General features: G+C 42.1%; 1 long non-coding RNA gene across 1 annotated transcript; it reads right to left on the minus strand.

The window, feature by feature from the left end:
- Positions 1-719: 719 nt before the first annotated feature.
- LOC142584943 (uncharacterized) lies at positions 720-6,019 on the minus strand. The gene is made up of 3 exons (XR_012828988.1): positions 5,934-6,019; positions 4,712-5,017; positions 720-977 (listed from the first exon to the last, which is right to left on the minus strand). It is a non-coding gene; the product is annotated as an uncharacterized LOC142584943 (long non-coding RNA).
- Between the last annotated feature and the right edge of the window lie 8,517 nt (positions 6,020-14,536).

Consider the following 14,536-nt stretch of genomic DNA (forward strand, 5'->3'; position numbering starts at 1 on the left):
CATAGAAATCAGTTGGCAGAGTGTTTGAAAGTGGCACTATTGGGGTGTATAGGCGAAAATACCAGGGCAACATTTATTTCACGGGCGCCTTGAAAAATCTGGAAGGGCTACAGCAACAGAGCGGTGCATAGAATCTAAATTTATGCTTTCGAATGGGTTCTAATACCTAATATCTGATTACTTGCCGAATGTTTGAAACATTTTTCCGTAATAATAGAAACCATGAATTTTTAGCTCTGGAGTTCTTATGAGAGTTATGCAGATCATATTGACATTATCTATCTGATTAAAGTGGCTTGACTTGTAAGTAATACTACTGGAGTAAATTGAGCAGTTATGTGCTTCGGTAGGGGAGTAAAACGATTATTGGCCGAATGACTAATCCCGTTGCCTCTTGGATTTGATGTTTTCGGCGCCCTTTATCATCGTACTATTATGAAGAACTATATTTTTCTATAAGCAAGCTCTTATGAGAGCCACGCCAAGAATTATTTGAAATTTTCAGGCTTGCTGAAAGAAAACTATTACTAGGAGATAGAACGGCTATGACGTATATTTCGTAGAAGTCTTCACGCCTTTAACCTTCTGTGACCTTGTTACCGTCACCAATGGCACAGCGCCGCATTGCAGCCTTGAAGCCAGCCAACATTTATTTGTTTATTCGGTTACTTTCTACGTCTATGACAAGCTGTTTAGGTATTTACTTGTGATTTGGATCGAATGCTGACGGCAGAAAGGTTTCCGCGGTACGAAAGGAATACGGCATGGAATGAGGGAACAGAATGAGCGAGTCACTAGTAGATGACGAATGTGAATACGCTGCTTCTCAAAGCAACGAACGTAAACGCTGCAATCCACGAAGCACGTGCTACATGGGGCAGTGTAAATGATGATGGGGGCAGAGTGGGGAAGTACGTGGGTGGCCGGATGCACGTGATAGCCGCTGTTTTTCCAAATCGGTGAGAATTCGAGCGACCCTGCAAAAGTAAAAAAAAATGTTAGCGGAATTTTCACATATACTTTATTGAAGACACCAATGGTTGGCTAGGAAATGTCAACGACGTTTTATTAGCTACATCAGTGTATTAGGAACCGATTGTTCATAATTAGGAGGTTAAATATATGATGGTATTTATGCACGCAAACTTTTCCTTATCAAGATACAAGAATCAGGGTATTAGAATGATGAACGAGACAGATACTTCGTTTAATTTGTCACTGTGGTACTGCTAGGAAATGTATGCTATTCACATAAAGACGCATATATATATATATATATATATATATATATATATATATATATATATATATATATATATATATATATATATATATATATATATATATATATATATATATACATATATATATATATATCTTGGACACTATGTTGTGAGAGTAAGGAATCGAAAAGCATTGGTCACTAGTAGGAACCAATATGTTTACTTACAAAAAATTCGGCTGTCGCACGGCCTTCATAATTGCACATACAAAACATTAAAAATGGCGCTTCATGAGACCTCGTATTACCAGTGTATTATTAGGCTTCGCTCTTTCCTAACGAAAAATAATCGCTTAGGGAAAGCACACGTAAAGAAAAAAAGGTTGAATGCCGAGTTCACATTAATAAAGCTGTTAAGCACGCGCCGTACGCAGTGTAATCTTTACTTCTGACTCACAAACATACTATAAACCAAAGAACACAGAACCTACACCAGATTCACGTGAATTAGTTGTCGAAACACCAAAGGGGGCATGTCTGGCGCACTGAACGATATGCTTTCTATTGAAAGGGAAAACGTGAATGTATTTATGCAGCATAAGGCTAGTATAGACGAACGGCGATTACTTTTTGGCCAATGAGAATTGAACCACTTTTAAGCTGGAAGGCAAAGAAAGAAATGAAGGAAGTTAAACAAGTGAGGTCACTTGCGTTGTTTCTTGAAAACAACGTAAATTTACCGGCAATTTCGCTTATTCAGAAGTTGATAAGTGCTGAATGTGATTATATGAATAGGAGAGAAAAGTCATCGTTTGTTCTGAAACCAGATCTTTATGGCAAACTTGGTTGCTCTAAAAGCGGGGCCCGACATTTCAACAATCTGACAATGAAATCTCAGGACGGTAAGTACATGTGCCTTGAGGTTTTAAAACGAAATCTTATGTACCAACTAATAAGTTCATTACTCAAGCATATGAAGGGAAACTTTACTCACAGAACAGGCCTCTCCGCTGATTTATTATTTATTTATTCATTAATTCATTCAAAAATACCCCAAATTCCCTCCGAAAGAAGGTATTACATAGGGGGAGAGGGGGACACACGTACATACTGCCATAAGCTTTTGTGAGAAAAACACAACAAACGTGACAAAATACGAAGACACGACTATGTGTAGCAAAATCAAAGTTCGGATAAAACCAGAATAAGCAAACAATTAGAACAAATTTCAAAATTTAGTAAACTAGAATTCAGAATACATGAAAGGCACTCAAAAGAGAATAAATGGGAAACAAAAGCGGACGGTTAGTAAACGTACCGATGTAGAACAGGCAACAAGGAAAATACTATAGAAAATAACTAATGCAAAAGCAGAGGAGCACAATATAGCAAATAACTACAAACGAAAGTGCATTTTAATATTGCAAAGAGAAGTTACATTCTGACATACGAACGAAGCATTAGTTGAATTTTGCCTGGGTGAACATCATTCATGAGAGGGCCAGGTTGCAGCAGCGCTACCACGATGTTTAATCGTTGCTTTGTCTTCGCGCAGTGCTTCATCTATTTTGTTAGTCAAATTTCGGGGACGTCACATGGCCAGGATTAGCTTCGTCAGACCTTGCCCCGTTCTCGCCGGGCCGTCAGCCATGATGACGGACATATCAGCGAATGTGGCCAGCAAGAGCCAACAGCCCTTTGAATAAAAATCTTTGTTAATATGAGCTCTCGACAAACTCACATTGGTTATTGTGTGCTTTATGTACGCGGAAACTGTTAGTTAGCCAGTTATGTAAATGCATTTATTTTGTTGTGAAAAATTCGACAAGCCTTTCTTTAGGCCAGATATGTCAAAAGAAGCCTCGTGGTTTTTTAAGGGCTTGGTTGTAAATTTATGAGGTGGAATTGTCGCGTATCTTACATTATACAACATGCATCTATGGGTATACCTTTTACCATGCTGAAACACATTTGAACTTCAGATGAAATGCAGAATATATCAGAACCAATGAACAAATTGACACGTTGCCTTTAGAGATGAAACGTAATTCTCACAGCTCCAGCTAGTACACGTTTAATTCAAAAGTGATGACTTCATTCTTGATTGGCTATATCATACCTTCAACAATGAGGCAGCATTGTTTATAGACCTTTGTTTTATGTTAACTTTCCTAGGGGTGTGTGAGTATTCGAAACGTTCGAATAATGAATCGAATAGTGTCCTATTTGATTGGGACTTCGAATGGAATAGTCATGCACTATTCGCAAATGCGAATATTTTTCAAAAACATTTCAAATATTGCAGAACGTCCAGTGCGCGACCACATAAACATAGTTTAGTAGAGTATAATATTACATTTTGGGCCAAGTACAGACACACAACACGAGAACTTGCGTAGCAGAGCAGGCAACGTCAGTTAGCAATATTTTACCGGCTGTACAGGCCATCATTCGCACATCTGAAGAGCTTTGTGCACGCTGCGCATGCAAAGAAACTAATTGTTAGCTTCTAATGTTCCACTTTTGCTTTTAATAAACCACTCTTCATAAGCTACTATATCGGAACAGAGACTTGCAGACTTTAAGTATACTTGGATGTGCACATCGTTTTATATTAATCGTGATAACGGCTGTTTACTATTCCAAAACAATTTGAAAAGTATTCGATATCCTGTTCGATTCCATTCGCCCCTGGCGCTATTCGATTCCTATTAGATTCGGTTTCAAAAATTATTATTTACGCACCCCTAAATATCCCTTTGCATAGTCTTTACGTGTTTGACGCAAGCGGAAAGAAAACTGGTTTCGTCTTCCGATAGTTATTTGTTGCTTCTATTGTTCTTAGCTCTTAGAATATGGCAGGCTCCGAGTTATTTTCATCGTAAACACTGCAAGCATTTCCCTTTTCCTAACATTTTTGCACCAGTGCAGGAGCTAAAGATATTATATGTCATGCAATTAATACATTTGGCAGTTAAATTTCTTCTTTCGCAAGGAACCCTATCCTTACTGTCTTCCACGAAATAACCTTAAACTGCATAATTTATCATATATGAGAAAGGGTTGTTAAACGGGACCATCTGGAACCATTTCAGAATCGAAATATAGTGGGCTAAGAAAAAGTCCCGGTAAGAAAACGCCAAATAGCTATTTCTGGTGACTGCTCTAAGTTAACAAAGATCATGATTTCCACGCGATGGCAAATAGCCACAAAGAAGCACAGGTCAAGATGAAGCTGGCACGTTGAAATAAACAAAAATGCAACTGATCCAACGTGCTATGTTGCAGTCAATACACAGCGAAGCTTAAGAAGCAGTGTTCACGAAAACTTGCTTTTTTGGCCATGTAATGCCACGAGCGAGGAGCACAGTAATAATATCCACTTTTTAACGCAACCAGGTCAATATAGGTTGCAAGAGGCAAGCTGGCTCTATGCGCCATTTATTTATGGTACTCGATCTTCGCTTGGAGGCGCAAATGCGACCGTACCTGCGGTTGCTAGGCGGCGCAGAGCATGCCCAACACGAGGCCGTCTCCTCCGGTGACCTTCCTCCCGTCTCATCGCGGCTCTCCAGGTGGCCACCCCCTTGCCCTCTCCATCAGCGGCCATAAACCGCATCAGTAGGCCAGCTTCGCCAACCCGCCTCTACCTACAACTGCTGCGAGCGAAGAAGTATGAGCACCCGTCCTAGATGTCACCACCGTCCGCAGGCGGATGTGAGCTATTCGGCGATAAAGCACGACCAGCAGCAGCAGCAGAATGCGGCAACCATGGTCAAAGAATTCCGGGATGATCTGCAAAGAAAGCTTTTCTTCTACAACAACCGGCATACTTAACTAAATTTTGCATATACGAAAGCAAATATATCGAACCATGAACCATGTGGTTGTGGAGATACGAAGTTTAGTTTTCGAGGCACAATTATTAGTAGTAAAGAACGCCATGTTTCTTTAATACTATTTCTCTGCCTTAATGGGCCTAAAGTTAAGAGCCTAAACTTCATATCTATATCTTTATCAATTCATACGGCAATAAGACCCTGCAAACACATATAATTGTCACTGACTGCAGTGGCAATGCCTGTCCTGGTGTTCAAATCTAAACGCACCAAGCGCCTTAACACGCAAGCTTGCTTTCCCGCAAGAAATGGTTTGCTATGGCGCTTGTGCACGCATGCGCCCGTGGCATAAAGGTTTCTGTATCTGATTTGTGTGCCAGAGGTCCTGTGCTCGCGTGTTGCCATCGGATGAGTTTATTAATGTCTATTTAGTTATTTATCACACTTTATGGATGAGTTAGCAAAGTGGCATTGCCGTTTCAAGGCCTAAGGACCAGGTTTATGCAACTCCATGTACTAACCATCATTCAGATGCAAGCTGAATTGCCGTGCTGGCAGCTTCCGTAGACACTAGTGCCACAGTTCTTTTTAGTAATTATTTTATCAAGCGCCCATGCTTGAAACTTTAAACTGCTTCTTTGTTGCACGCTTCCTATATGGCACCACCTTCCCGTCAAAGATGTTCCGCATTAGAGGCAAGATACGTACGAAAAAGTGCCTCAAACTTCGAAAGAAATATTCGCTTTGAAACGAAGAAACGCAAGACTATAAGATTTGTCACATTGATCAGCAGGCGTATGCTAAAGCACATGCGCCATCCAGCTTGGCTTACGCGCAAGAAGCAATAATGAAATTTATAGCATTTGATTTACCATTTCACGACAATTTCGCTTCACCTAAATTCCAATATGCGATTTGTATCTGTATTAAAATTACTTCGCAGAGTGTTTGAAAGCCACACTATTGCAGTGCATAGGCGACAATACGAGGCCAACGTTTATTTCACGGGCGCCCTGAATAGCCTGAAAGGGCTACATCAACATAGCCCATGCAAATATTTTAAATTGATCCAGTAGAATCCTTTCTAAAATGTGATATTTTATTACCTGCCCCGACCAGAAAATTTAAAAAGTGCTTTTTTTCATGCTATTGAAGACTTGTCAAGATTTCGTGGAAGTCTTGACATATTTAACCTTTTGTCACCTTCCCACCGTAACAAATGGCACAGCGCCGCATTTCAGTCTTGGATACAGCTTAGATTTATTTATTTATTCGGTTGTTTTGTTCGTCTATGGCAAGCTATTTAGCATTTCAATGTGCGCTTTGTCGAATGCTGACCGCGGAAAGCTTTCCGCTGTCGAAAAGGTATGCGCGATGGAACGACGGAATAGAATTAGCGCGTCACTAGTACACGAGGAATGTGCATACGCTGCTTCCGAAAGGAAAAACGTTAACACGGCAATCCACGAACCACATTCTTCATGGGTCAGTGTAAGTAATGGCGGGGCAGAATGGCGACGTACGGAGGTGGCCCGATTGACGTCACAGCCGGTGTTTTTCCGAAGCGGTGTCAATTCGAGTAAGCCTACAAAGGTTAAAAAATGATTTGCGGAGTTATCACATAATCTTTATTGAAAATATCAACGATTGGGTTAGGAAATATCGACGACGTTCGATTTAGCTACGCTAGGAACCGACTGTCAATAATTAGGAAGATAAATATTTGAAGGTACTAAATCACGCAATCTTGTTCCTTGCCTTAAGACAACCTATGTGCTAGATTAGAGAACGTAACATATATTTCTATTAGTTTATTTTTTTCAGTCTGGAACTGCTAGAAAATTCGTCCTAAGGACCTATAGCATAGTACTATCCCACTCTGTTTTACTTTCAGTATGTTGACATCAAATTTACGCAATACCGACGCAAGCATCGGGCGGTAACCTGCAACGTTGCTTGAAAAGCCCAAGCAAACGCGGTCCTCGTTTATAGGAGGTCAGTTTTCTTCCCCTCTTAAAGCGGGTAGCATTGCCTGCATTGAGCAGTTTTTCTTGTCTAATTGGCTGTCTCGAAGCGAGGAGCACGCTCAAGTTGAGAGAGTTTGTATGGGGCCGAGCCAGAGCAGTTAAAATGGATAACCGGATGAGGAGGATGGTGCCGGCGTGTGCGAGTGGTCCGCTTCCCTTTAGCTTGAGGTGGCTGGTCGAAACTCGCGGCGGCGTTGAACGGAAGGTTATAAATGCCGCTAAAACAGGATCCCCAGGAAAGAGTCGGCTGAGCAACGTCGTATATGTGCCGACAGGGCTCAATAAAATTTACTACCACGCAAAAAAAAAGTTGCGTGGTAGTACTCCTTGGCAACTCTGACTGGCCAGTGCAAGAGCAATCGTGGCGGGCAGCCATCTTCTATTCCTATTTCGAAAATAAAAACTGGTTTCTTCGACATATTAACGCGTTCTTAACGCGTTCATATCAATTTGACGATGTGAGTTCTCGAGGTTTTTTACGTCATGTGACAGGTTGGCGTAGTGAGCGCAGCCCAAAAATCAGTAGCAGAGGGCTAAGGGCGACAAAGGCGCTGAATCAGAAATATATAGTTTTCTTTCGTCTGATCTACACATGCATAATCAGTGTCCGGATATCATACAGGGTGAGGTGTTTTTGCGATTTTCGCGATACCGCGTGAGAGACAGGTAAAGTGGGGGTGGTCCGAAAAATTTTTGATCAGTCGGGGAGGGGGGGCGGCTAATTGGAGAATTGGAATAGAATAGTTTGGAACAGCTTTGACTTATATTGCCCCTATGTAGCTAAACACGCATATACCAAGCTTAATTTAGGCAGACCTTGAAAATGTGCAAATTCCATGTAGCAGGACAGAACAAAGGTAATGTTGCGGGCGTCAATTGGAGATAAATTTCTTTCCGCCTAATTAGATACTTTGTCTTCATAAATTAATCAGCTTCTCAAATAATATATTTAGATGAAATTCGATGAAACTGTTAAAAAAGTGCAGTGCGACATGAAAAATTCCGGATACCGGTTTCTGTTCCCTAATACATGCTATATAACAGTGTTTTTCCAAGCGTGAAAGAAGCCCGATAATACACGCAAGTGCCTCGAGCGCCATGTATTTTTTCGTGTATTTGCGGGCTGCTTTCACGCTCTGAAAAACACTTTGATATAGAACGTACCGAGCAACAGTAACTGTATCAGGAATTCTTCATGTTGCTCTAAATATCGCACTGCTTTGATCAGTACATTATATATATATATATATATATATATATATATATATATATATATATATATATATATATATATATATATATATATATATATATTTACACGCCTTAAATAGCTTTTCATCATTCCTCTGATTAGCGCTATAAAAACAGGCTTCGCGGCTTATAACGAAATCTAAATTTACTGAACAATATAATTTGCACTCAAAGACAACAAATCATGAAGTTTTCTATGCAGAATGAGACTACCATAGAAGAGCAACAATGTCTTTTCGGAAATTACGCCAGAAAAACTTGTACACTGGAATGTAACAAAATGAAGCGGAGGACAAGTCAACATGGAAATCAGTGGCGTTCTTTCTTGGAAGGCAATGTAATATTCCTCGCACTTTCATTTGTGTACATGTCGGCCAGTGTTGTATACCATTGAATAATTTCCAGTCATGGTGTATTTTACTGGTATTCTTGGGTGCTAGAAAGGCGAGACCTGACGCCTCACTCATAAAGAAAGAAATTCAACAAGAGGGGACACTCGACGAAAACTGGCAACAGGAAATCAGTTACGCTGCTAATAATATCATCCGAGAACATCGGAATATAGAAATGTGAAATAAAGTTAACAGACATTGTCTTATTTTTTTACTTTTTCTCGCTGAAAGTTGAAAGTTTCGCATGTTAATGAACTCATACTTTGTGATATTCTTGTGGAGTCACCTAGTAAAAAGCTAATGGCCCGCCAAACGCGCTAGATGCATGCGTAATGCGCCAGACACGCCACCGAAGCCAGCGAGGCCAATTGCGCTTGTGAAGTGCACCGGTTCGGCAAACCGTGTCTCTCTCTCTCTCTCTCTCTCTTTCTTTCTTTTTTTTTATCTAGCCTGGTTTGTTGGACTCCCAGCGTATTCTCGCTTTCCTTCTCCATTTCGACATGGCACCACTCTTCTATTGGGCTACGGCAAGGCGAGACATTTTGTTTGACAGTCTGCGATGCATTTCAAGAAATTTAGGCTTACGGCGCGGAACCTATACAAGTTACGCAGTTAGCGAAGAACAACTCAGTCGTCCTGGCGCGGTTAAGTTGTATTAATTACTCGTACTGGGTGATGCTCTCAACGCCTTCTATGGATCCCACGTTATTGTAACTGATTTCCTTAGCTTCTGGGCACCCTCGCCATGCATGGCGTTGCGAAACAGTTAACAAAATACAGCTCGGCTGTGTGGCGCAGTTAGTTTCCCATGTACTGAATACTAGTAGGAAAAGTTCATGATGTCTCTTATTGACCCGCAACAACATACACCTTCTTCCGGTAGTCACGAAAACGCGAGCTGCAATTGCCAAGAGTGATAGCACGGGAGTTGGTTGCTTGTGCCGGCAGAACGCGCAGAAGACAAGGCCGTGAAGCTCAAAAAACAGAAGGGCGTAACTGAAAAAATATCCCTTATGAACGACTTAAAACAGGCTTTGCATCCAAGTATTTGTCTTGAGTGCGAGTTGAAGGAATTCTGCGGGCCTCTATACGCGATGAGAACTTTCTATGGCTATGAAGGGAAAGCTACGGGCGCGTGGCTGCTTCACATGTGGTATAGCGCCGAGTGCTTTGGCAGGGTTTGACTAATGCCCCGTTTGACAGCGCTTTTGGTTGCTGGGAACAGACGCTGAATCGACGCGTCTTCCACGTGTGACGGTTTTGTGTTTCCCCAGACGTGGAAGGGAAAAGCCGCAAAAATAAGTAAACTTCTACACTCAGTGGTTTGTTCTGTCTTATTTAACTGTTGCTAACAAGGTGTTCTGCTCTGTCTTTCTCAGTCTAAACTATCGTGGGTTAAAACGCGGCACTCTTTTCAGAAGCCCTCTCACTTGTGCGTTCTTTGCATTCGTAGCTCTTCCTTCACAGCCAAAAAAAGCTGTTAGCGAGTATAGCGTGGTCTGGTTATAGTACTCTGTTGGGGCAACCTATCTGTACGTAGCGTGCCATCGCATCGGCGGATGCCAAGTTTTTTGGGAAAGCGCAGTCGCCCCTGTATTTCTGTTCTTAAAGTGCAGGAAATATGGCCCAGGAATTGGCGAAAGCTCGGATATCAAAGGTTTTTTTTTATATTTGATAGTATTGTTTGGGTTGAGTCGAGTATTTTCTACACCATTTAAGCAAAAGCTAATTGCTTTTGCATGTAAATCCACGCAATCACCACTTTCGCACGTTCGGCCTTTGCATTCAGTGTTTCTATGTATAGCAAAATGACACATGCTCGTAATTTACTTCTTTTTTTCACGTGATGCCGTCCGTTGCAGCTTCGTACGGGAACTACTGCTGCTTACCTGGTGCCAAAACATTGGATGAATCCACAAAAACCCTACAACGAGCATTTATATAGCGCAAAATAAAGATTTTCTTATTTCGCAAGACGTCTTGCGTCTGCTTTATGTAATTCCACTAAGATTCGATGGAGAACTTGTAAAGATCGTTCGCGATCACTTTTACTAAACAATAAAACGATTCCGCATGAAGGTCACGCACGGTTGACCAGTAGAAGCAAAAAATCAAATGGAACGCCGATCAGTGCAGCCGTCGTAACGCGTTCCAGCTAGCACTCTAAACACGCGCGCCCAAGACCAAAACGGCAATTGTGTTTCAGGTATCAATGCCGGCGGGGCTTGCTCGGCTCTATGGTAGTGTCTGCTCTTGTTGAACGTCTTTCTCTATGAAATAACTTCATAAAAGCACAAAGGGATTCCGGGAGACAATTAACGACATCGTAGAATTGAAGCGTTTGGCGGCGAACTGCTCCTTTGGAACGTTTTTAACTCAGGCCCTTAGAGACCAGCTTGTCTTGGGTGTGCGCGGTGAGGCTATACGGTTGGAACTGCCGGCCGCTTAAGACGACAACGGCCTGACTTAGAATAAAGCGTGTGTTATCGCCACCTCAATGGAAGCCGCGGAAAACAACGCGAGGGAGGTGCTAACGGGACCAAGCGTGACACGGGAACCAGAGGAGAGTGTCAAGTGGCAACAAGGCGACAGTGTGGCGACTACGCGGTGTATGAGCGACAGTAGCCGACGTCGAGCAGCGGGTGCATGACAACTGTCACCTAAGAAGGACAGGATACCGTCGTGTTTTCGATGTGGCTGTCGCGACCACCAGCAGGACTGTGGACACATCACATAAAGCTGCTATAGTTACTCTCGGAAGGCACATTTAGCTAGCGTGTGCATACAACGCTGAACAATTTCACAGTTGAAGAGGGTGCATCTAGTTTAGAATTGTACGTGCAAAGAGAAAGAATTCAGTCGTACAAAGTTGATATGAATGTCAACGAACGAAACATTTCCATAGAAATAGACACATGCTCAGCGGTATCCTTTTTTCATGAAGGCACATTTGTTAAATATTTCAAGGATCAGCCATACCAGCCTTTGAAGTTCCGCTTACACACATACCATTGCTCAAGTGTAGGGCAGTGTCACCATAACTGTAACTCATGAGGGCATGTCTTTGAGACTGCTGCTCGTGTTTGAAGCACATTCACCTGAACTGGTCGCAAGTCCTCCGAGTGAGCGCAATCACTAAACAGGATGGGCTGCTAGACAAATACAAGGACGTGTTTGTGGGCCCAATTAGAACTATTAAGGGGCTTGTGGGCTCCAGTGTTTTGAAGCTGGGAGCTCAACCGGTATTCTGTAAAGCCACACCAGTGCCGTACGCCCTGAGAGGCAAGGTTGCAACACAGTTAGACGAGTTGCAAGCGTCAAGTAAGTTGCATCCTTGACACAAAAACCAATAAACCTTTGTTGTAGCTGTTCTGAAGAGTGATAGAGAAGCCACCAGGTTGGTGACAGCCACGTGTCCTAAAACCCGTGTATTACGGTAGCACACTACGCGTTGCCATTGCCAGACAATGTGTTCGCCTCATTGGCAAGGGATAGCTGTTTCAGTCTGCTTAATCTATGGAAATCGTATTTCCAGCTTCAAATTTACAGCCATTTGCAAGAGTGGCCAAGGATAAATACGCACCACGGCATTTTCGTTTCACGCGTTTGCGTTTGTTGTAGCGAGCGCCATAGCCATTTTACAGTCAGTAATGTATCGGGTATTGTTTGGCACGGAGAGCGCTTTGCACTACCTCGATGGTGTTCTCATAGCACGGCATACGTGGCACCGAAGCATGGCACACGTGCCAACGTCACAAGGTATTATACCAACAAACAGCCGCATCGCTTGTGCAGTTCCTCTATTAAAACAAGGAAATAATACTCTCATAACCACCTACAGATCGAGATCACCTAAAAGAACGTGTTGTGAACTGCTGTAACACATCATTTCAAATTGCATGATCATTTTTTAGAAGCATATAACATAATCTATCGCCATTCCAGCACGGTTTCCTGAAAGGACGTTCTGCAACTACACAACTAAATTCTTGTGTTCATTCCTTCTCCTTTGCTCTAGATAAATCAGTCCAAATCGATGTTAGCTTCCTTTACTTCAAAAGGCGTTTGATACGATACCTCACTCCAAACTAACACATAAACTTAGTCTGATTGGTTTCCTCTCTACTATTCTTAACTGTGCTCCATCATACTTAAATTCTCGTACACACTGTGTTGGCGTCAACGGCGTTTACTCTAGCCCTCTCCCTGTTAATTCCGAAGTCCCGCAAGGACGCGTCCTAGGACCGCTATCGACCACTACATTTATAACAATGCTATTACAACATGTGATAAATAAGTTATTGAAATGCGTTTGTTTGCTGATGATTTTCTTTTATTACGTTCTATTAACTCTGTAAATGACCAAATAATACTGGACCAATCTATTGATGCAATCACTACCTGGTGTGACTGCTGGGGCGTGAATTTAAACCCTGATAAAACCGTATTTATGCGCATCACTAATCAAGAACAACCGTTAATTTACCACTACAGCATCGAAGGAACACGAATTTCACTAACACACAGTTATAAATATCTGGGCGCAACAATCACCAGCAAACTTACTTAGTCCTCCCACATTGAAAACGATTGTTCGTCGCATGCAGGAAATTAGACTTGCTAAGGCGTAAACTTAGAAGCTCTCTCCTTGCACAAAACTCCTCGCATATAAGATAATATTACGTTCCAGCTTGGACTATGCATCTGAGGTTTGGGATCCGCACACTAGAAAAGATATTAACAATCTCGAAAAAAACCCGAAGATTAGCCTTTTGTTTCGTTTTCAACCGTTCTCGCGACTGTGACTCCCCAACTGAGCTAGTGAATAAAAACAAAATTCAATCTTTAGAATGTCGAAGGAACATGGCAAGACTAAAATTTCTTTTCCACCTATCTAGCAAAAAAATGTATTCTATACCTAACAACATCCTTGCTCCGTTGTATTTGTGTCCCACAAGACAATACCATTCACACTTCACCCCTCTCTTTGCCCGTACTAACGATTTTAAATACGCTTTTTTCCTCGCACAATAACACATTGGAACAAGCTGCCGCCAAATATTTTTTTATTCCGGAAGCATTGAACCCATTGAAAATTATTGTGAACTGTGATTCTGATCTTGTACTTTACTATCTTACATACCTGTCTGTTATTTTGCCGCGCCTGTAATATCTATTTGGCCATGTGCATTTCTTCCGTAACTACACTACTCCTACCTGGGTCATTCCTTGGGCAGCAGTATTTTCAAAATAAATAAATAAATGCCGATAAATTCATTTTTTGTAGCTCTGCACCCGCTACCTAGGTCAAGAAAAGGACGCAGTCACCAGTTATCCCTCTAAATCTAGCATTGATGCCACATTGAGGGCATCAATCCCGGCTGGCGTCTCTGAACTGAGTGCTTTACAAGGACTGGTGAATTTTCACGCTTGGTTCGATCCTCAAAGAGCAACGACCGTATAACTGCTCTACGAACTACCCAGAAACGATTGTTCGTGGAAGTGGGCAAAAGAGTGTGAAAACCACTTTCAAAAGTTGAAACTGCTTCTTAGCAAGGAGTCGCCGTTAGCTTAGTACGACTGAAACAAACCGCTGCGCTTGACATTTGACACATCGGCACATGGCCTCGGAGCGATGCTCGCCCTTACCGAAGGTCACGACGAAAGACCTATCGCTTTCACGTCGGCCACGCTTGCACCAGCCGTTAGAAAGTATACACAAGTTGAGCGCGAAGTTTTAGCAAATGTCTCTTGGCTGTAAAAAGTGTCAAAAGTGGTTGCTCGGTCGGCAGTTCGAAAGAGTAA

Source organism: Dermacentor variabilis, chromosome 6 (genome assembly GCF_050947875.1).
Source record: "Dermacentor variabilis isolate Ectoservices chromosome 6, ASM5094787v1, whole genome shotgun sequence".
Classification (NCBI taxonomy): domain Eukaryota; kingdom Metazoa; phylum Arthropoda; class Arachnida; order Ixodida; family Ixodidae; genus Dermacentor; species Dermacentor variabilis.